Raw genomic sequence first — 22,123 nt, 5'->3', positions numbered from 1 at the left:
AGAGCCCACTCCCACTTCCTAGTGATTTATAAACAACTAACAGTTGCTAGGAGATAGAGAGAGATGTTTTCGTTAGTGTTGTAGTCACATATCAATGCCCATGCTATTGCAAATAACTCTTAACCTGAGCCCTCTAAGTAACCATAATCAAACTCTAGCAATGTAGACATGGGTGAAGTCATTCATTTTGTTTATGATTCTCTGTCTAGAATGAGTAGGTGTTTACTCAAGACTCCTCAGGAAAAGTTTCCATAACAGGAATTTATTCAGTAAGTCATTAAAAGTACTTACTTAGTATTTAGTGACAGCCTTGCATCCTGCCCTCATGTTACACTGATGTATAAACAAGACTGCAATCCAAGTTCTGATGTCTCTTCTAAGATGCCTCTGAGGACATGGGGCTCCATTATAATGGAGGTGAGCAACATTTCAGTTCTGAAAATTGCCTCCTTTAAAAACACAACACGCTGTCGTCAGGGTGAAAATGCTCCTTAGACAATATGCACTAGTGTGCATATATCTGTTAACTAATAAACCTATGCCGTATGTGCACAATTGCAAAGATGTTTGTCAAAGTTGTAGTTAATTACGAATTGGTTAAAGAAACAAAAATGATGGCTCATGTAGAGTAGAATAAAACATGACTGACAGAATAAATAAGACAACGAAAGGATTCCTAGCAATATTCTGCTATACTCCCAGATTGGGCAAGTTCCTTGCCCAGTCATCATCCAAGAGTCTTTCTCCAGCAGCTGGTGAGAACAGATACAGAGACCCATAGTCAAACCTTAGGTAAAGCTCTTGGAACATCAGAGAAGAGGAAGGATTGTAGGAATCAGAAGGGTCAAGGACACCAAGAGAACAAGGCCCATACAATCCACTAAGCAGCACTCACAGGGGTTCGCAGAGCCTGAAGCAATAATCACAGAGTCTTCATGGTCTGCACTAAGTCCTCTGCATATATATTGTTTAATGGCTTGGTGGTTTTGTGGAACTCCTAATGGTGAGAATTCAGCGAGTCCTATGGATGTGGGGGAGAGAGAATTGTAGGAGCCAGAAGGGTCAAGGACACCACAAGAAAACCTACAAAATCAACTAACATGGAGGCATAGGGGTTCACAGAGACTGAACCAACAACCAGATCCTAAATGGGACTGTATATATATATTATAGTTGTATACTTTGATCTTTTTTTTGGGGGGTGGACTATTAACAGTGGGAGCAAAAGCTGTCTCTGATTCTTTTGCTCGTTTTCGGGGACCCTATTCCTCATGCTGGGTTGCCTTGTCCAGCCTTAGTACAAGGTAAGGTGCTTAGTCTTACTACAACTTGATATGTCATATTTCTCAATTTCCATGGGAGGTGAGGAGGAGAGTAGAGAGGGGAAATGACATTTGGGATATAAAATAAATGAATTAATATATAAAATGGAATGAAATCAAAGTAGGGCCACAAGATTGACTCCCAACATCATGCCTTAATAAGTGAAAAGAAAATTCATATATATATATGAATTATATATATATATATATATATAAGTTAACACATAATTTATTTTGACCATATTCTCTTCTCTTCCCACATCCTCTAAGATCCTCCTCACCTAACTACCCACCCAATATGAATTCTCTTTCTCCCCATTTCATAAAATAAATGTGAAAGTCAAAAACAAAAAAAAAAAAAAACAAGAAAGAAAATATCAAAACAAAATAAAAACCACAATTCCCCCCTCAAACAAATGGAGTCTATTTTGTGTTGGCCAATCACTCTGTGGCATGAAGCATCCCTTGGGGTGTGGTTGATATAGCTAATGACACACAATTGGAGGAAATTAGATGATCCTGTCAGCTCCTGAGCATGCTCCTGGATAATGGACATTTACTGCTGTATGGCCTCCCAAAAATGCCCACAGCCTCTTTAATTCCACTACCTTAAAATCCTGAGTGCTTCTTGTGTCAAACCTGAATACACTCCTGACACTATTAGTCCTCACTAACAATGGAAATATTCTTCTGGGTCACTTGCAACCTCACACAATTGATCTCAAAATCCTTTACTGTGACCTCTGACACTGATGGGTCACATACAAATTTCTTGGAATTTTCATCCCCTCTGTGAATAGTCAATTGTTTTTGATACTTGGTTCATCTGTGAGGACCCATTATAATCCTCTCAATTATTGGTGACTTTCTTCTCATTGTTCTTTGCTCCAGGACACATGGGAGTGTCATAGACAGACTTGATCACATTATTTCCTCCAAAGCCATCCACTTTTTTCTTTGGAAGTCCCAGGTTGGAATCTGGAGCCACTACATTTCCCAGATCATGATACAGCTTTGTTGTAGTCATATGCAGACTTCTTGTTAATTTCTTTACTTTATTCATATATGCTTCCTGACTCTTCTCCAGCAACTAGTAATATTTAAGTATTTCTTTTTTATTGATTTATTCATTCATTTATTGTGGTGGTATTGTGTTCCCCAAAATATTGTGCACCCTAATGAACTTACCTGGGGTAAGAGAACAGAAAAGCCACAATATTAAACATACAGGTTAGTCGGTGGCACTCATACCTTTAATCCTAGCATTCCAGAGCCAGATATCCCTCTGGATCTCTGTGAGTTTAAGGCCACATTGGAAACAGCCAGGCATGGTGACACACACTTTTAATCCCAAGAAGTGAGCCTTTAATCCCAAGGGAGCGATGGCAGAAAGCAGAAAGATATATAACTCGTGAAGAACAGAAACTAGAAGCATTTGGCTGGTTAAGCTATTAGGCTTTGGAGCAGCACAGTTCTGCTGAAATTCATTTGGATGAGGACTCAGAGACTTCCAGTCTGAGGAAACAAGATCAGCTGAGGAACTGGCAAGGTGAGGTAGCTGTGGCTGATTCTGCTTCTCTGATCTTCCAGCATTCACCCCAATAACTGGCCTTGGGTTTGATTTTATTAATAAGAACTTCTAAGATATCTTTTACATCTGGCCCAATTCCTGCTACAATTTATTTATTTTTCAAAGAATCTCAATTTGAATTTCAGGCTGACCTGGAGCTCATGATTCTCCTGCCTCAGCCTCCGGAGTATTGAAGCTATGCACAGGCACATCATCCCTGACTTGTATGTTTTAATTAAAAGGAGAAAGGGCATGAAGGGAGAGAGGGAGGGAAGGAAGGAAAGAAAGAGAATGACTCTTGTAAGGAATCTCTGTGCCAATTTTTTCTTCAGAGATGTGATTCCTGAGAAGATGCTCATGTTCCAGCGCATGTTCTTAAGCCATGCATGCATTGACAGCCCTAGGTTTAGGGAAAAAATACATGAATTTTGGAGGGGAAAGTGATGGGAAGAATACGGCAGGAGCTAATGGGGAAGGAGTAGGGGTTGGATTTGATCAAACACCTTAGTCTATACATGTATTAATATGCAGAGGAATAAGCATATGGTTTAAAATTTGTTACTTCAGCTTTTCATAACTTAATCAAAAATACTCTTTTATTTTTTAGATCAATACTCAGACATTCAGGGCAAATTATTCCTGAATGTTCTTACTAAACTCCAGATGGTTCTGAAATTGTAGAGTATTCGATAAAAATAGTGTGTGGATTAACTCCCTTAACAGATACACCAGTGTAGCAGGCAGTCTGATTTCTGCCAGGCTGACCCTGCTTCCACCAGCATTAGTTGACCCTTCTCTCCCGTCACCTCGTGGCCTCCATTTTAACTGGGTTTTCAACCTTGACAACAGACATCTGGTTCTCAGCCTTCCATAATCTCAGGGCTGTGTGCTTTAAACTGATAATGTCTAAAGCATCTCAAAGTGCAACATTTATATGAACCAACAGAAAAGCTTTTTATCAAATCAGAGCCAGAGGGATCTTATTTAAGAGATAATAAATCTGTCAGTGTTCTCCATATCTAATGTACTTTCTTGTAAAAATCTAAATTCAAATTATACTATACTGAAAACCAAACCAAACAAAAATGTGTATTTATAGATTCTAAATTGTTATTGAATCACCTTACTAAATTCTCTGTGCCTCAGTGTTTGGAAAGCATTTGGCATCTAGAACTGTGGCTGTTAACTGATGTTCTGGTCTAATAAATTTGAATAAAATCAAAGGAAAATACTTGTTTAACCCTGAAACATTAGCCAGAGGTAAAACAAGTAGATGTTAGAGTGAGATGGATGAACAACAAGGAAGTGAGCTCAAACTGTTGGAACATTTTAAGAAATTGGATTTTTAAATAATACTGCTGTATCAACCTAGAATTCCCTTAGAAGGCCCACAGCTGGAGGCTTGGTCCTCATCCTGACACCATCCGAAGACGATGGAAACCTTCAAGAAACAAGACTTATTGAGTCAGTCTCTCTCTCTCTCTCTCTCTCTCTCTCTCTCTCTCTCTCTCTCTCTCTCTCTCTCTCTCTTTTTCTCCCTCTCTCTCCCTCTCCTCTCCCTCTCCCTCCCTCTCCTCTCCCTCTCCCTCCCTCTCCTCTCTCTCTCCCTCCCTTTCTCTCTCCCTCCCTCTCTCTTCTCTCTCTCCTACTCCCACCGCCATCCCCTCCCCTGTCTCTATCTCTCTTGCCTTCCTCCTGACCAGAGTTTAGCATCTTGCACCATTTGTCCTTCCTACCATGAGATTCTGCCCTTCAGATGCTAATTAATGGCATCAACCGGTTAATTACTGAAACTATGAGTAGACACAATCCTTTCATCTTTTAAGTTGATTATCTAGGTACTTTGTTACAGTAAAGGAAGCAAGGGGGGCACTCCTCTAGAGATGGGAAACACAGGACTACAGTGGCAACATGTTCTTGTTTTAAAGAACCATTGTTCTTACCAGACACAGAGATGCTACTCTTGCTCCTAAGTGTGTCAATAGAACACCTATCACTTCATCCTAAACAGTGAGGTATCAATCTAGTATTTTCAGTTACTGGTCCCTTCAGAATTTCTATTCCCCATTGGAATTCTCTGGATTCTCCTTTGCTGCACATCCTTTCTTAACATCTGCATTAGGGGCAGCTCAGGGTTTATGTCAAGGACCTTCTGGTACTTGTCTTGCTTCTGTTTGTGTCTAGCATTCTCAATTAGCAAAAGACATTATTATTTTTCTGTCTAAAAATTCTTTCAAATGTCCAGAAATATGTTTTTTTGTTGTTGTTATCATGCTGAAGGAAAAGAAATGTTACTCTGTTACGCTATCCCTCTCTCTGGGGGTTGAATCCAGGGGTTCATGTAAGCTATGCAAGCAGCCTACCACTGAGTCAGATCTGCAGACTTGTTAAACTTTATATTTGGAAAGCAGCTCCCCCAAATTGCTTAAACTGCCCTTAAACTTGCTCTATAGTCCATTTCTAACATGTGGTTCCCTTTCTTCATCCTCTTAAATAGGTATGGTCAAGGGGCTGCTCCAGAAATCCTCTTGCTGATTTCAAAACTGAGAATAATGTGTACTGTGATGACTTCATTTTATCCTACATTTTGCTCCTATGCACCACGCATATATTTCACTATCTGTTCTATAAATCACATATTCACTCAATACTTAACATACCTGAAGTATTTTTTCTGAATATTTTCCTTAAAGACTAACCACTATTACTCAGCTCATCTCAATAAATGCTACCGTTATCTACCACGTGCTCAGCCATGAATATGATTCATTTCTAACTTGTTATCAGGTTCTATACACAAATTGCAAATTCTTGGTTTAGTATCACTTTGAAATATTGTCTCTCTCTCTCTTTTTTTTTTTAAATTTTTTTTATCAGCCTCATAGCAACGAGCAGTCTGAGTCCCATTAAGCACTAGGGCAGGCAACAACCTCCTTGTTGTCCTTTGCTTTCTATTCTCTCAATTGAAAACTTACATGAAGGTTTTTATAAAGAGTTAAGTTGATGGTGGAACTTGCATATTTTGTTTAAGATCCAAAGAAAGTAAGCAGTATGGGTTACACTTCAAAATATTCTTACTTTATTAATTTATGTAGTGCACATTTGATGATGTGACTAGTATATTAATGGCAAAATTTTCATGCTCTTTCCGCAGTAGAACCCACACTCAATGTCATTTTCATCAGTTAGCATTCTCATACTTTAATATTCATCAATTTCAATTTTGAAATAAATGTACACTAGTATACAATTAAACATATTTAGAGCAGCTTAATTATTTTCTATTTGTGATAGCTTCTCATATGAAGGCAACAAGGTACCATCATATCAGGAGGGGTTTTTGTCTCTCATTGGCTCCAGCCATCTTTATTTTCTTATCTCTCTGTGTAGGTTCCAAAGCAGGTCCTAGCAGCTCAGGTTCCTCTCTATGTCTAGCACCTTGTTTTGTGGCGTAACTTATCTTGTTACCGACCCAAATTCCAAACTCTGAAATTCTTCTGGGAATCCTTTCTTATAGTTTTCTTCTGACAGGATCCCTTTTTCGAATATCTACATGGATTATTTCCTTATTTCACCCAAGTGCTCTCCAAATCTCCAACTGCATTTCCAAACTAGCTAGCAGTCTACGTTCCTGAATTGCACCACAGTTCCCTTCCCCTCTCTCATCTTGCTTCCTCCAATCTGCACATTTATAAGATTCTACTACATCCTTATTTGTTTTGAATCTCCCCTAAACGAGAAGGTTGGTTTTTAAACGGCTGTACAGACCTCTCCTCCCTTGAATATGTTCCCAGAACCTAAAATAATTACATCTTGATAAATTTATGGAACACAGTAAATATTTGTTAAGTGAAATAATTAATGAAAAGACATTATTTTTAAAAATTACTGGTTTTACATATGAGTAAATTTATAGTCTAAAGATAGTTTTGAATCTCTCACCTTCCATAACTTATATGTAGGTGATAACTTTACTGCATTTTTTTATCATTTGAAAAATAACAACCAGGCTATAATAATTTATACAATGCTAATTTATCATTTCTATTCCTCTCCCTGCAGGTGGGCCTCTGGTAGTTTTCACAAAAGATGGCAGATGATGTTTCATGACCTCAAATCAGCAATCATTTTTTCTACATAATAGAAAGTAATTTCAATAATAGTCACTTAACATATAATTATACTTTATCATGAAAAATTGTAAATATTTTAACATGGAAATTGAATTTTCTTAGAAAGATTGACTATGACAGTTTCATCTTACAATTTCCTTTATAGCTAGAATTTTTTATACTGGATACTTTTCTCATTAGATATAATCATCACAGCAACATAAATTTAATTGCAGGGAAGTCAAATGGAAATATTAGAAATAGACAGATGTAGAGATAGATCCTAAATACATAGATTGATTGATAGGTATATAGATGATAGAAAGATATAGATAGATACATAGATAACTATATGGATTAATAGATAAATAGATGATAGATAATCAATGATAGATTAACTGATTGATAAATAATCCATTACTAAAGCAAAGAAGATCTTTTTTCTAATTTATAGAATGGTAACCATTGCAATAAAATATTTCAGAGACAACCACGTGAACTCTCAGAATATTACCAACTATTGTCATCAAATCATTTTTTTGTGGAGAAAATAAGAGAAACAGTCAGCAAGCAAAGCAAGGCCCCATGTATTCTTATGTATCCTTGAAAGTTGGATGATTTGAGAGGTAAGTGAGGAAATCTTTCTGCCAGGTTCCAATTTCCAAATTTCAGTTGCCACTCTTCTGGTGAACTGACAGATCCCTTCAGAGAGGAAGGCTCTGAAGGAATGCTGAAGTGTGGAGTGGTTATATTTATTCACAAGAGCTGCTTCCTGCTTTCTGTCTTTCTGAACGTTATATAAATGACTAATCCACAAACCTGATTCCAACAAGAATGAACCTTAAGACAGAAGTTGACAAGAAAACAGAGTTTTCCACAACAAATCCTTATACATAATTCTTCATATTATCATTTGATATTTTCTGTTATCAAATACTTTCATCTAACTAGATTCCAAGAGTTCTTGTTTCAGATAGAATATGAACTGCTAGACAAGGAGAATTTCCTAAGGGGCAATTTGCTATGAAGTCAACTGCTGGAAAAGATTCATGAAACTTTTCAAAGGTTAAGGTATTACTGTTATCAGGAGCACTTGTACCCAAAAGTGGAATGAATCAGTTTTTCAGATGGTATTTCAACTAAAATGTATGATTATCTGACATGAACTTGCATTCATTAACACAACGATAAGACCAAACTTAGTTTAAAATGCAACATATATCATGCAGTGGTAGTCAGATCCAGATCAAGACAAATAAGATTTCTAACACACCATAGTTCATGGTCACAGAAGAATTAGATCAAGATCTATTACCTTCCTTAAGGATCTCTTGGTCTGATACAGAGATCAAGCCACAAGATAGTGTCTGTAACTTCACCAATGAAGAATGGCATCATTATTTAAACATTATCCTAACACTTTAAGAAATTAAAGGGCATTGTAAAAACAAGAGATTCTTGAAAACCTGACACACTGATTTCCATAGTGGCTGCTCTGTTTGCAGTTCCCCTCTGCTCACATCCTTGCCAGAGTTTGTTTTCAGTAACTTTCTTGATCTCAGCCATTCTGATTGGGGTAAGATGAAATTTCAAGGGAGATTTATTATGAATTTCACTAATTGCTAAAGATGTTGAACACTTTTTGAAGTATTTCTTAGCCACTGTTGTTTCTTCTTCTGATAACTCTGTTACTACTCATGGTCCATGTTTAATGAGGTTATTTTTCTTTGTTTTTGATCTTTGTTTTTTTTATTCCCTTATATATTCTGAATATTAATCACCCATTAACTATGTACCTTTTAAAGATTCTATTCCACTCTATCCAAACTGACTTGTTGAAGCATCTTTACCAAATTACCACCTGTGGTTAAAACCTCAATATATGACATTTGTTGGTGTATCATCCACTCTGTAGCACATGCTTTAATAATAAAGTTTCCATATATGTTAAATGCTGGAGAGCGACTATGTAAAGTAAGATCTAGCTATGTGGAAGAAAGGAATGACCTTAGGAGGAAAAGTCACATGAAGGTGAGTAGAAGTGTTGTCTAGACAGGAAAAAGAGGAGGGAAACATCTAGCATTGACATCTTTCCAAACTCATTGACTGGGAGACAGGGAAATGTCATTCATGAAAGGAGATCATGTTTATAGAAAAAAACTGAACTGAATTGAAGAGTTTCTGGGTGCTTTGAAGCTTTTAAAATATTATTCAAGAGGCACTGGGACACAGCCCATCTCCAGGAACCCCTACCCAATCTGCCTCTGTTGACAGCCATCAGGGAAAACTCCTGCAGGCAGCCCCCCACACATACACCAAAAACCCCATCAGACCCTGAAATCTACAAGACCCATTTGCCTGTGACACCAGTAACTTCCTGAGACATGGAATCCTCCAGCTCTCTTTGGACCAAGAGGTGAGTGACTTTTCTTCCACCCAGAGAGAACTGCCCCTAGGAACCAGGCTCTGGGACACAGCCAGTCCCCAGGAACCCCTACCTAAATCTGCTCCAGTTGCCAGCCAGCAGGGAAAACTCCTGTAGTCAGCCTCTGTTACCAAAACCCCCCATCAGACCCTGCAATCTACAAGACCCATGCCATACTCCAATGTCAGCTGCCTGTGACTCCAGTAACTTCCTGAGGCATGGAATCCACCAACTCTCATTGGAACAAGAATGGCTTCTTGAGATATAGAATCTGCCAGCTCTCATTGGATCAAGAGAGGCTTCCTGAGACATAGAACCCATCAGCTATGACAGGACCAAGAGCCCTGAGAAGACAAAGAGCAGGTCCTTAAGCCACAAATAATATAAAATACCTAGGGATAATTCTAACTAAGCAATTGAAAGACCTGTACAAGAACTTCAAGTCCCTGATGAAAGAAATTAAAGAAGATATCAGAAAATGGGAAGATATCCCATGCTCATGCATAGGTACGATTAACATACTAAAAGTGGCAATCTTACCAAAAGCAATCTATAGATTCAATGCAATCCCCATCAAAATAAAAAAGCACAGTTCTTCACAGACCTGTAAAGAAAAATATTCAATGTAAAAACAGAAAACACAGGCTAGCTAAAAGAATCCTGTACAATAAAACAACCTCTGGAGGTATCATGATCCCTGACATCAAGCTCAAGTATAGAACTATAGTAATAAAAATAGCTTAGTATTGGCATAAAAAACTGGCATGTGGACCAATGGACCTGAACTGAACATCCTGATATTAACCCACACACCTATGAACACCTGATTTTTGACATAGAATCCAAAACTGTACAATGGAAAAAACAAAGCATCTTCAACAAATGGTGCTGGCATAACTGGATGTCAACATATAGAAGATTGTAAATAGATTCAGATCTGTTACGTGCACAAAACTTAAGTCCAAGTGGATCAAAGACCTCAACATAAATCCAGTTACTCTGAACCTGATAGAGGAGAAAGTAGGAAGTAGTATTGAATGTATTAGCACAGAAGGCCACTTCCTAAATATAACACCAGTAGCACAGACACTGAAAGAAAAAAATAATAAATAGGACCTCCTGAAACTGAAGCTTCTGTAAGGCAAAGGACACAGTAAATAAGAGAAAATGACTGTCTACAGAAGGTGAAAAGATTTTCACCAACCCCACATCTGACAGAGGGCTGACCTCCAAAATATATAAAGAACCCAAGAAACTAGACAGCAAAATAATGAACAATCCAATTAGAAAACGGAATACAGAGCTAAACAGAGAATTCTCAAAAGAAAAATTTCAGATGGCCAAAAGACATTTAAGGAATTGCTCAGCATCTTTAGTCATCAGGGAAGTTCAAGTCAAAATGACTCTGAGATACCCTCTTACATCTGTCAGAATGGCTCTGATCAAAAACACTGAAAACAGCTTATTTTGGAGAGGATGTGAAGCAAGGGGAAAACTCCTCTACTTTTGGAGGGATTGCAAACATGTACAGCCAGTTTGGAGATCAGTATGGTGCTTTTCTCCAATGACTGATGGAAGCAGACGCAGAAATTCCCAAGCCAAACACCATGCAGAGCTCCATCTCAAAGGGATCGTGATGGGGGAAACCTGGAGAGATGATCAAACCAAACTATTGGGAACTCATCGAAGTTGATTCAATGGCTTTCAAGCCTGCATGATACTGGATTAGGCCCTCTGCAGGGGAGACAATTGTGTAGCTTGATCTGCTTGGGGGGGCCTTTGATGGTAGAATCAGAATCCATCCCAGGTCCATGCATGGGGATGCTTTTTGGAGCCGACTACCCTATAATGGGACACCTCCTACAGCCTTGAGGCAGGGAGAAGAGCTTCGACTTGCCTCTACTGGATATGCCTCTACTAGATATGGGAGGCCTTCCCTTCTTGTAGGGGTGATTAGGGGATAGGTACCCCATCCCTGGTGTATGCATGGGGGGGAGGCTGGGGGTAGGGAGGAGGAAGAGGGGTATCTTTGATTCATGTGAAAAAAAGATTGAAAAAATTTCTCAATAAAAAAAAATCTAATTCAATCTGAAAAAGGCATGCTGTGAGTTAAAGATGGGGTTGAAACTGCTTCTCATGTAGTATCCATTTCATCAGCCATACACTCTGACAAACCATTACTTTCGTCTGTGTCACACTGAGAACCCCATTTGAGTGTTAAGTGTCCTGCTCAAAGTCATGGCCAGGAAGTGTCATCCCAGAGCCCAAGCATCAGTTTGCTGCCTGGCTTCTGGTCTGTTTCCTCCTCTGTCATTGCCTTCTATCACAGTCAGCAAATCCAAACTTCTTTCTGTTCCCTGAGTGCTTTATGGATAAGTCCTTCCAGACCTTTGCACTTGCTTGCTTCCTGCTTTCAATGTCTATATGGTACATTCATTCCCTGCTTCCCGGTTTTGAATCAAAGATTAGCCACCTATCAAGGAGGCTTTTATTTGAGTTAATGACCACTTACATTCATCATCATCTGCCCTGTTTCCTGTGTGTATTATCCAGTTATAGACTATAGTATTTATTATTATTAATTATTATTGTCTGCGTCCCATATCTACAAGGATTTTTTTTAATTTTTGTTTTGTTGTTTTTTTTGTTTTTGTTTTTGTTTTTGTTTTTTTATTTTTCAAGACAGGATTTCTCTGTGTAGCTTTGTGCCTTCCCTGGAACTCACTTGGTAGCCCAGGCTGGCCTCAAACTCACAGAGATCCACCTGGCTCTGCCTCCTGAATGCTGGGATTAAAGGCATGTGCCACCACCGCCCAGTTGGAGAAAGATTATTAATCTCACATTTTTAATATGTCATTACCTAGCACAGAAAAAATAAACCATAAATACTTTTTAAATAAACTTAATGATTGGAGAAAAACATTAAATGTATACAACAGTGTTGTATATTGGGTTTTTATTCATAATCTCTATTATTTTAATTTATATTTAAAAACATCAGAAATAGGGATGTCTCAGCACTTAAGATCATGTACTACTTTTGCAGATGACCCACATGAGTTTTCATCCCAGCATATAAATCTGGTAGTTCCTAATTGCCTCCAACTCCAGCTCTAAGTGGATCAAAACCTCTGTGATCTCCAGGTAGGTTATGTGCACTCAGATACACATAAACCACCCTCAGACACACATAAAGTACATCAGTACAGATCTTTAAAAATAAATTCTGAAAACATCCAAAGTAGATAAAAATGAGTCAAAGGAGAACGTGAACAGCATTGTTTAAATATCCATCTTCATTGTGGGCTAAATGGATTAAGGGAGTAAGATTAAAATGAAAATCCTTAATTGAGATGTAATTCATGAACACCTGAGAATGGACTTCAAAAGTCACTGTGCTATATAAGTAGATCAATCATGTTTTAACATATTCAGTCAGATGATTCTGTCAAGTTATGGCTATAAGTATGGTTCTCTCTATATTTCATTATCTCAGACATGAGTCCCTCCCTCCAAACAATTGCACATGCTAGTCTGCCTTCTTGTGAATGGATGTGCTGACTGCAAAAAGCCTTTTTTCCTAGTCATATTGTGTATTTATCCATGTCATTAATAAAAATATCTAAGAGCCCTAAAAATACATCTAGTTGGACTAACTGTTAATATTTAGTGTTCAAATTCAACATAAATGCTTATATTTATTTGGTTGATATATTATATTTTAATTTCCATAAATTCCTTCAAGAATTAGAACTCCCTATCTTATTTAACATTGTACATATGAAATTTAAATTATTCAATGTGTCTATTTTAGGATTTGAGAGAAACTTGCTATTAAATTGCAGGTAAAAAGTAAGACATAATTATCTCTATTTAATAATAGACTTGTAGGATAATTTAAATAGTTTTCATTTAAAGACTCATTTATTTCCCCTAGGTATTTCTGAATTCCCAGTTATTGCCACTACAATGAAGATTAATGTACTGAGTTCCAGAGTCATGGCTAGGATGGAATATTAAATTAAATATTTTCACAGGACCAGAATTCATAACTTTGTGAGTGTAAACATTTTGAGAACTGTGTCCTATTAGGCTTCATAAGAAAAGGCTCTGCTGACTCCCCATGGTATGCCTTAGCTTGTTGTAGGAAGGAATGAGGGATGGGTTGTAGGGGAAAGGCTGGGGGCTGGGAAGAAGGGAGAGAGGGGGATCTGTGGTTGGTATGTAAAATGAATTTAAAAAAATTAAAAAATAGAATACAATATAAACTGCATTATTTCTTAATCATTTAACTTTCATACTTCTGAATTTTAATGGTCATGTAGTGTGTTTATATTTGTACGGTGTACTTGTGTATGTAAGTGTGTGTGGTGTATATGCATGTTTGAAAAGGTTCATGTGCCCATGCATGTGCACAGAGACCAGTGGAGGACATCAAATGACATGTTGTATCACTCTGCTATCTTTTAGATGAGGTTTTCCACTTAACTCAATTCTGTACTTGTAGCCATAAAAGTCCAGTGATCCTTCTATTTTAATTTCTCCAGGTACTTGAGTTATAGGAGTCATGCCTGGCTTTTGTGTAAGAGGTGAGGATTTGAACTTAAGTCTTCATTATTGGGAAGCAACCACTCCTACCCATGTAGCCATATCTCCAGCCTTATCTGCTTTTTAAGGAAGTAGAACAAATGATGTTTCTAATATTGAACAGTAATTCCAAAGACTAACATATTAGTAGATCATCTCTACTGGGCCTTTGAGGGTGATAATTAAATGTGTGATCTGATGCAACACTGTTCATCCTGATGAAGCACCATCTTGAGCAGACGAGGGACAGAGAACCAACCAGCAGCTGACATGGGGAAACCAAAAAATGCCCAAGGCTAAGGAAAAGGAAGAACAGGCACATCCTAGAAGAAACATATGGAAAGCCCCTACTGAGGTCAGGAAGCACATTGTAAGACATAATTTACAGGGCCATCTGTGTCCCTATGCTTAAAAAAATATGTCTGTAGAAAGGTTCACAGAAATCAAATGTTACAGCTTAGAACCAGAAAATTTTATTTTATTTTTTTTCTTTGAAATTTTTTATTGTATAATTTAATTTAATTTTACATATCAGCCACAGATTCCCCTGTACTCCCTCCTCCCACCCCACCTCGCTCTCCCTCCACCCTACCCCCAATTCCCATCTCCTCCAGGACAAGGACTCCCTTGGGGATTCAGCTCAGCCTGGTAGATTCAGTCTAGGGAAGTCCAGTCCCCTCCTCCCTTCACCCAGGCTGAGCAAAGTGTCCTTGCATAGGCCCCAGGTTCCAAACAGCTGATGTACTTCTATCTTACAAATCACGATACTCATGCTTTGTTGGATTACTGGTTCCACATTAGTTCATTTTGGGAGTGAGAAAAATTTATCTGTATGCATAAAATCACTGTCTGAAATAAATTCTTCAAAAACCAGGAGGTAGTTGACTATAAAACAAATGCAAGGCTATGAATTATTAATAATGCCCTAAGAGTGTGGTTATAGATATAAATTATTCCAATAGTACAGAGTATTGATAAAGTTAAAGGACTGTCAACCCAATCCATGAAAAAAAATTTGGTGGAGGAAGTGTCTGAAAAGTACTAATATCAACAAGCCATTGACATTAAAGGAAGGAAGCCATTTCTTAATCTTGGTTTCAAAGAATCTTCAATACAAATTGTGGGTAAATTCTCATAATTTATCTGTTTAAATGTGATAGTAACGTTATTCCATTATGATTTCAAAAGTCATTTACTTTACAGGATTACAGTTTTTTCATGATTGGTCTTAAAAATTTGTCTTTGTATTAGACCAAAAGAATGCAGATTTGATAAATGTGCTTCTAGCAATAGTAATGTTATTCTAAAAGATAATAACCCTATATAACACTGCTGACCAATCTGTCTGAGACAGCAGAGTGGTTGTGGTGTTCTCATTTTATTTGTCTGATTAAAAAGTCCAAAAATATTAAATATGTTTTGGAATTTTTTTAACATGCATTGTTAGACATTACAAAAGAAAGCGATAATTGAGTGTCATTTACCTGGTTGCATACCCCATGGACTCTTCCTTGTCTGGGGCAGAAACTTGGAAATGGATGGTAAGGAAGCAATTGATGAGTAACAAATAAGTCAGATGATCAAAACACGTTTATATGTAGACAGGAGCTTTCTTTCTGGAGTCAATATGCCTGCTTTATCTAGGAATCAATTAACTTTTTTCCAAACTTAGTGCATATTACACACACACACACACACACACACACACACACACACACCACGCAGAGCTAGTTTTTTTTTTCTAACATAAATACAAACTTACGTAATTTTAAGGGACAAACATAATACATTTGAATTATGTAAAAAACATTTTGGTGTAAAATACTTTGAGCAAATGTGTTTTTATTTTTAAGCACTTAAACATTTATGTATTTTATGCAAAACAAACATATTTTGAAAAATGTCAAAGACTCAAATCACAAATAAATAAACCCAAAAGCAAGAGAATGCTGTACTTGTTAACATATTTATTAATTTAAATTATAATTATAAAATGAAAATCAAAGGCTTGAGATAGTTCATACTGTAAAATGCTTGCCTTGCAAATACAGACCTGAATTCAGTCCTCAGGCCCCATAGAAACTGCTGGGTGTAATTTGTGATGTGGATCTGTGATGGAATCCCAGGGTGAGGAGGATGCTTGGGTCTCCCTGATTAGATAGTATACCTGAATCTGCTAGGTCCAACCCCAGTGAGAGACCCAATCCCCACAAACAAAGCAATAGGCACTTATGGAAGTACACTCAAAACAAGTGGCATTATGTCAGGGTCTTCAATTTGATTCCATTGGTCCACATGTCGGTTTTTATGCCAGTACCAAGCTGGTTTTATTACAGTAGCTTTATAGTAAAGCTTGAGGTCAGGGATTGTGATGCCTCCAGAGGTTGTTTTGTTGTACAGGATTCTTTTGGCTATCCTGGGTTTTTTGTTTTTCCATATGAAGTTGAGTATTATTCTTTCCAAGTCTGTGAAGAATTGTGTTGGTATTTTGATGGGGATTGCAATGAATATGTAGATTGCTTTTGGTAAGATCAGCACTTTTACTATGTTAACCCTGCCTATCCATGAGCAAGGGAGATATTTCCATTTTCTGACATGTTCTGAACACATAATTTTTGACAAAGAAGCCAAAACTGTACAATGGAAAAAACAAAGCATCTTCAACAAATGGTGCTGGCATAACTGGATGTCAACATGTAGAAGGCTGAAAATAGATCCATATCTGTCATCATGCATAAAACTTAAGTCCAAGTGGATCAAAGACATCAACATAAATCTAGTTACTCTGAACCTGATAGAAGAGAAAGTAGCAAGTAGTGTTGAAGATACGCATTGGTACAGTAGCACAGACACAGAGAAGCAATCCATCAATGGGACCTGTTGAAACTGAGAAGCTTTTGTAGAGCAAAGGATATGGTCAACAAGACAAAGCAACAGCCTACAGAATGGGAAATGATCTTCACCAACCCCACATCTGAAAGAGTGCTGATATCCAAAATATATAAAGAACTCAAGAAATTAGACATCAAAATGCCCAACAGTCCAATTAAGAATAGGCTATAGAACTAAACAGAGAATTGTCAACAGAGCAAGCTCAAATGGCTGAAAGATATTTAAGGAATTTCTCAACATCCCTAATTATCCAGGAAATGCAAATCAAAACGACTCTGATATACCACCTTACATCTGTCAGAATGGCTAAGATCAAAAACACAGAAGACAGCTTATGCTGGAGAAGATGAGGAGCTGGTGGGAATGCAAGCTTGTACAGCCACTTTGAAAATCCATATGGCACTTCCTTAGAAAATTGGGACTCCATCTCCCCCCAAGACCCAGCTGTAGCACTCTTTGGCATATACCCAAGGAATGGTCAATCATACCACAATGGCATTTGCTCAACTATGTTCATATCAGCATTGTTTGTAATAGCCAGAACCTGGAAACAACCTAGATGCCTTTCAACTGAAGAATGGATAAAGAAACTGTGGTACATATACACAATGGAGTACTACTCAGCAGAGAAAAACAATGACCTCATGAGGTTTGGGAGCAAATGGATGGATCTAGAAAAAAAATCATCCTGAGTAAGGTAACCCAGACTCAGAAAAACAAACATGGTATGTACTCACTCATAGGAGTATACTAGATGTAAAATAAAGATGACTAGACTGCTACTTGCAACTCCAGGGAGGCTACCTAGAAAACAGAACCCTAGGAAAGACACAGGGATCACCCAAAGACAGAGAAATGGATGAGATCTACATGAACAACCTACACAGTAGTGGGAGTAATGAAGGGTAAGGTTCGAGCAAAAGAGAGCTTAGGGGAGCAGGAGTTCCCAGCTGGATCAAGAACAAAAAGGGAGAACAAGGAATGACAGACCATGATAAATGATGACCACATGAGAACAGGAAGAAGCAAAGTGCTAGAGAGGTCCCCAGAAATCCACAATTATACCTCCCCTGTGGACTACTGGCAATGGTCGAGAGAAAGCCTGATCTGACCTAGTCTGGTGATCAGATGGCCAAACACCCTAACTGTCATGCTGGAACTCTCATCCAATAACTGATGGAAGTGGATGCAGAGATCCTTGGCCAGGCCCCAGGTGGAGCTCCAGGAGTCCAATTGTCCAGAAAGAGGAGGGATTGTAAGAGTGTGAATTGTTGAGACCAAGATTGGAAAAAGCACAGGGACAAATAGCCAAACAAGTGGAAACACATGAGTTATGAACCAAAAGCTGTGGAGCCCCCAACTAGATCAGGTCCTCTGGATAAGTGAGTCAATTGATTAGCTTGAACTGTTTGGGAGGCACCCAGGCTGTGGGACCTGGACCTGTCCTTAGTGCATGAGCTGCCTGTCTGGAACCTGGGGCTTATGTGGGGACACTTTGCTCATCCATGAAGGAGGGGACTGGACTTGCCTGTACTGAATCCACCAGGTTGAGCTGAATCCCCAGGGGAGTCTTTGTACTGGAGGAGATGGGAATGGAGGGGAGGTGCTAGGGGCAAGTTGGGCATGTGGGCGGGTGGAAGGAGGGAGGAGAGGGGAACCCATGGCTGATATGTAAAATTAAAACACAAATATAATAAAAAAGAGAAAAAAAAACAGTGGCTTACACACACACACACACACACACACACACACACACACACACACACAGAGCTTGCAATCTCCCAGATGACTATGCACATATATACCTACAAAAGTAATTAAAATATAAAATTAATATTAATATGCCCTTTAAATTAACATGGAGGAAAGGCAAATGTAATAGAGGTAATTCCTAGTGTGTAACGTTAAGCTCTATGTCACTTAGAGTGCTCATGGCAACTAACAAAAAACATCCGAGTCAGTGTCACACTATTTTTCTGCTGTATTAGAACACTTGAGGTAGTTTAAGAAGCCTGAGGCAGGAAAGTCACCAAATTAAGTCATTCATCTTTTCACTAATTTGGTCATAAAACAGATGGACTCATAAAGGGCTCTTTTCACATAAAATACACCAAGTGCTTTTCTAATGTCCAAATTCATTCAAATACAAATGTTTCTGGTTCACAATTTAACAATGAAAATATTGACATTGCACTCCAAGGGGCCCTATGGAGAAAGTTTATGTTATTTATTTATTTATTTATTTATTTTCAATAATAATTTCCAAAATATCCATGATGTACCTTAACATAATATATTTTAATAGTGGTATGAAAATTGTATGTATTTATGTGTTGTTTCAATGCACTTACGTGTTATGTAGCAGTCATAATCAACTATGAGAATGAATATATAGCTTGCAAGACATTTTTAATTTCTTTGTAATGACAACATTCAAATTCAACATCCCAATAAAATCTGCATTTTATTCCTATGCTTATTCCTTGATATGAGAAATTGTCTACTATAAAGCAAAATCTGAAACACAACACACACACACAAACATGTACACATATGCACATGCACACACACACACACAACTCACTCACATACACTTTGGATGTGTAACTCTAGGAATAAATGTTAGCATAAACAAAATTTAAACTGAGATAGAGTACCAAAATGTTAGAAATTTGGTTCTGTTCTAATCTTTCCTGATAGCTGTTTTGGACCTCAAAGAAAACAATAACAAGAAGAAAAGCAACCACTGTGCAATACAGATTTCACATTCTTAAGATATATATTACAAGTAAATTAAATTACCAAGTATGTCTGAAACTGTCAGACCTGAACCCTTGTATAATGTTAGGAGAAACATATATAACATGATGCATTTACGTTAGAAAACAGTTACCAATTATGTGGTTAAAAAAAAAAAAACAAGATATACAATTTATCATTTTAGTCATCATTAGGAGTAAATTTCAGTGGCAATAACAACTTTCAGATTATTGTCCAGTTATCACTGTTGTGCTTTCAGATCTTGAGGATATATATTTCCATGAATGCAGGCATAGAACTGATGTTTTTATACCAATGTTCAATGTAGCATTATTATAACAACTAAGTGGCAGAGGCAACTCAAGGGATCACTTGTAGTTGAACAGACAAAAAACACAGGCTAAAGAATTCTACAGAATATAATTCAGCCTCGATAAAGACTTTCTAAAACATTGTGACCACATGGATGAGCCTTAAAAACATGTGCTAAGTAAAATAAGCCAACCACAGAAAGTCACATACATATGCTAACTCTTAGAAGTTTCCTATAAAAGTCATTAAAAAAAGGAAATTTTCATTAGAGAGTGAGTATGGGAGGAGAGAGACGTTGATGTATAATTAACACAGACTATCACATGAAGAGGATACAAGTGTTATAGACATGGATGGCAATAATTTCATACTAATGTGAAAGCTGTAGCTGCCACAAAACTGATAAAGTAAAAAATCAATAATTTGGTTAAATCCTTTGTGTGTGTGTGTGTGTGTGTGTGTGTGTGTGTGTGAAAGGGGTGGGGAGAAGCATGGCCAAGAAATGTCAAACTTATTACCATACAAAGCTTTCAGATTCCTGTGTTAAATATTAGGTAAAAATTAGTTCCCTTATCTTAATAGGAGCAACAACTTGTTTCTTCTTGTTTTGATGATATTGTGTTCTTTAAGGATACAAAAACTGTCTCTAAGGAGGTTTGTCAAAATTAATCTGCTTCTTGCCTCATATTTGTGAATATGTTCTTGGCAGTAATTATTCAAGTAACCAGATAGGTTATAATTAAAACACCCTGATCCTTTATGGAAATTCGTTCAAACCTAGCCTCTTAGTGCTGGCGTGCATTCTGTTACTCAGGAGACTGAGGCAGAGGGATCACAAGTTCAAGACTATCCAGGGCTAAAAACAAATCCAAGACTATTTTTGATTACTTTATAAGACTCTATGAAAGCTAAAATGGGGCAAGATGGCTTATATTAGAGCTCAGTATCACAGCACTTGATGGGGGTGCCAGGCCATGGGCTCATTCTCCAATACTGAAAACAGAAGGAAGGACATCTCTGTGGTTCATTCTCTCTATAAGTAGGGATCTTGCTTTCTTCTTGAAATTTAAGTTTTGTGTTTTACAAGAAGGTAATTTTTATCTAGAAGTCTTTCCACATTATTTTAGATATCTCTTTGATTTATAGTTTGAAGAACTGAATAGAAAAACATTACATGATAGGAAAGCCTTTCACTGTGGGGCATATTTTATTTTGGCCTATAAGATTAAAAGAAAAAGAAAAAGCAATGTCTATTTTCTCCCTCAAAGAGCATCTTATTTTCCTACATAGCATGAATAACTAAATATAGATGAATAATTGGCTTTAGCCTTTGGCCACCAGGTATAAACTATTCTTTTGATTTTTCCTATTCCTTATTCATCTTTTAATATAAATGTTCAATAGGTGTTTAAATCCTTTTCCAAAGCTTCTCTTTTATCTAATTCCAAATTAACAAGTCTAATTGCTCTAAATCTGTGAAATTTTTAAAAATTGTTTTCTTTAATTATGACTCATGAAAAAAAATGCAGTTAAATCTGAATACTGAATTATCTGTTATAAAGTGGCAAAATGAAGTAAGATAAATTTATTAAAATATATAACCTTAAAGTGTGGTTTTGATAGATTCTTTATAGACAAGTCATTTGCAACCCTGACTAAAGATTCATAGTGAATCATTAATCTTATGAGAAGATTCATACAATGCACAAATATGTGAAAACTTGAATCTAATGATTTTGAATTTTCAAACTATTCCTATTCAGATGCTGTCAGAGAAGTAAGCAAAAATAGTTGAACATTTCAGATGTATAATTTCTTTCCATATGTACATGTGAAACTCTAATTTGGATCTTAAGATGACTTCAGTGATCAGCAGCTGAGAGTCACGGTTGATCCTCTTCTAGGAGACAAGTTCATGTCCAGCTAATTCAGATTTGCACAATAAAACAATGCTAAATACCCCTCCCCCACCAAAATTGATAATGTAAATAAAAGTTATATTGTATGTTTGCAGTTTTAATTATTTTAATGTATATAAATATATTTTAACTTAGTTTAGCAACAATGAAATCAAAACTGTAGATAAAACTAAACAATGGAGACAAAATTGGGATAGTTATGATGCCACAGGCTGGAAGTATTT

Source organism: Onychomys torridus, chromosome 11 (assembly GCF_903995425.1).
Source record: "Onychomys torridus chromosome 11, mOncTor1.1, whole genome shotgun sequence".
In the NCBI taxonomy this organism is placed as follows: Eukaryota; Metazoa; Chordata; class Mammalia; order Rodentia; family Cricetidae; genus Onychomys; species Onychomys torridus.
The sequence above is the reverse complement of the archived record's forward strand: the minus strand, read 5'-3'. Positions refer to the sequence as shown.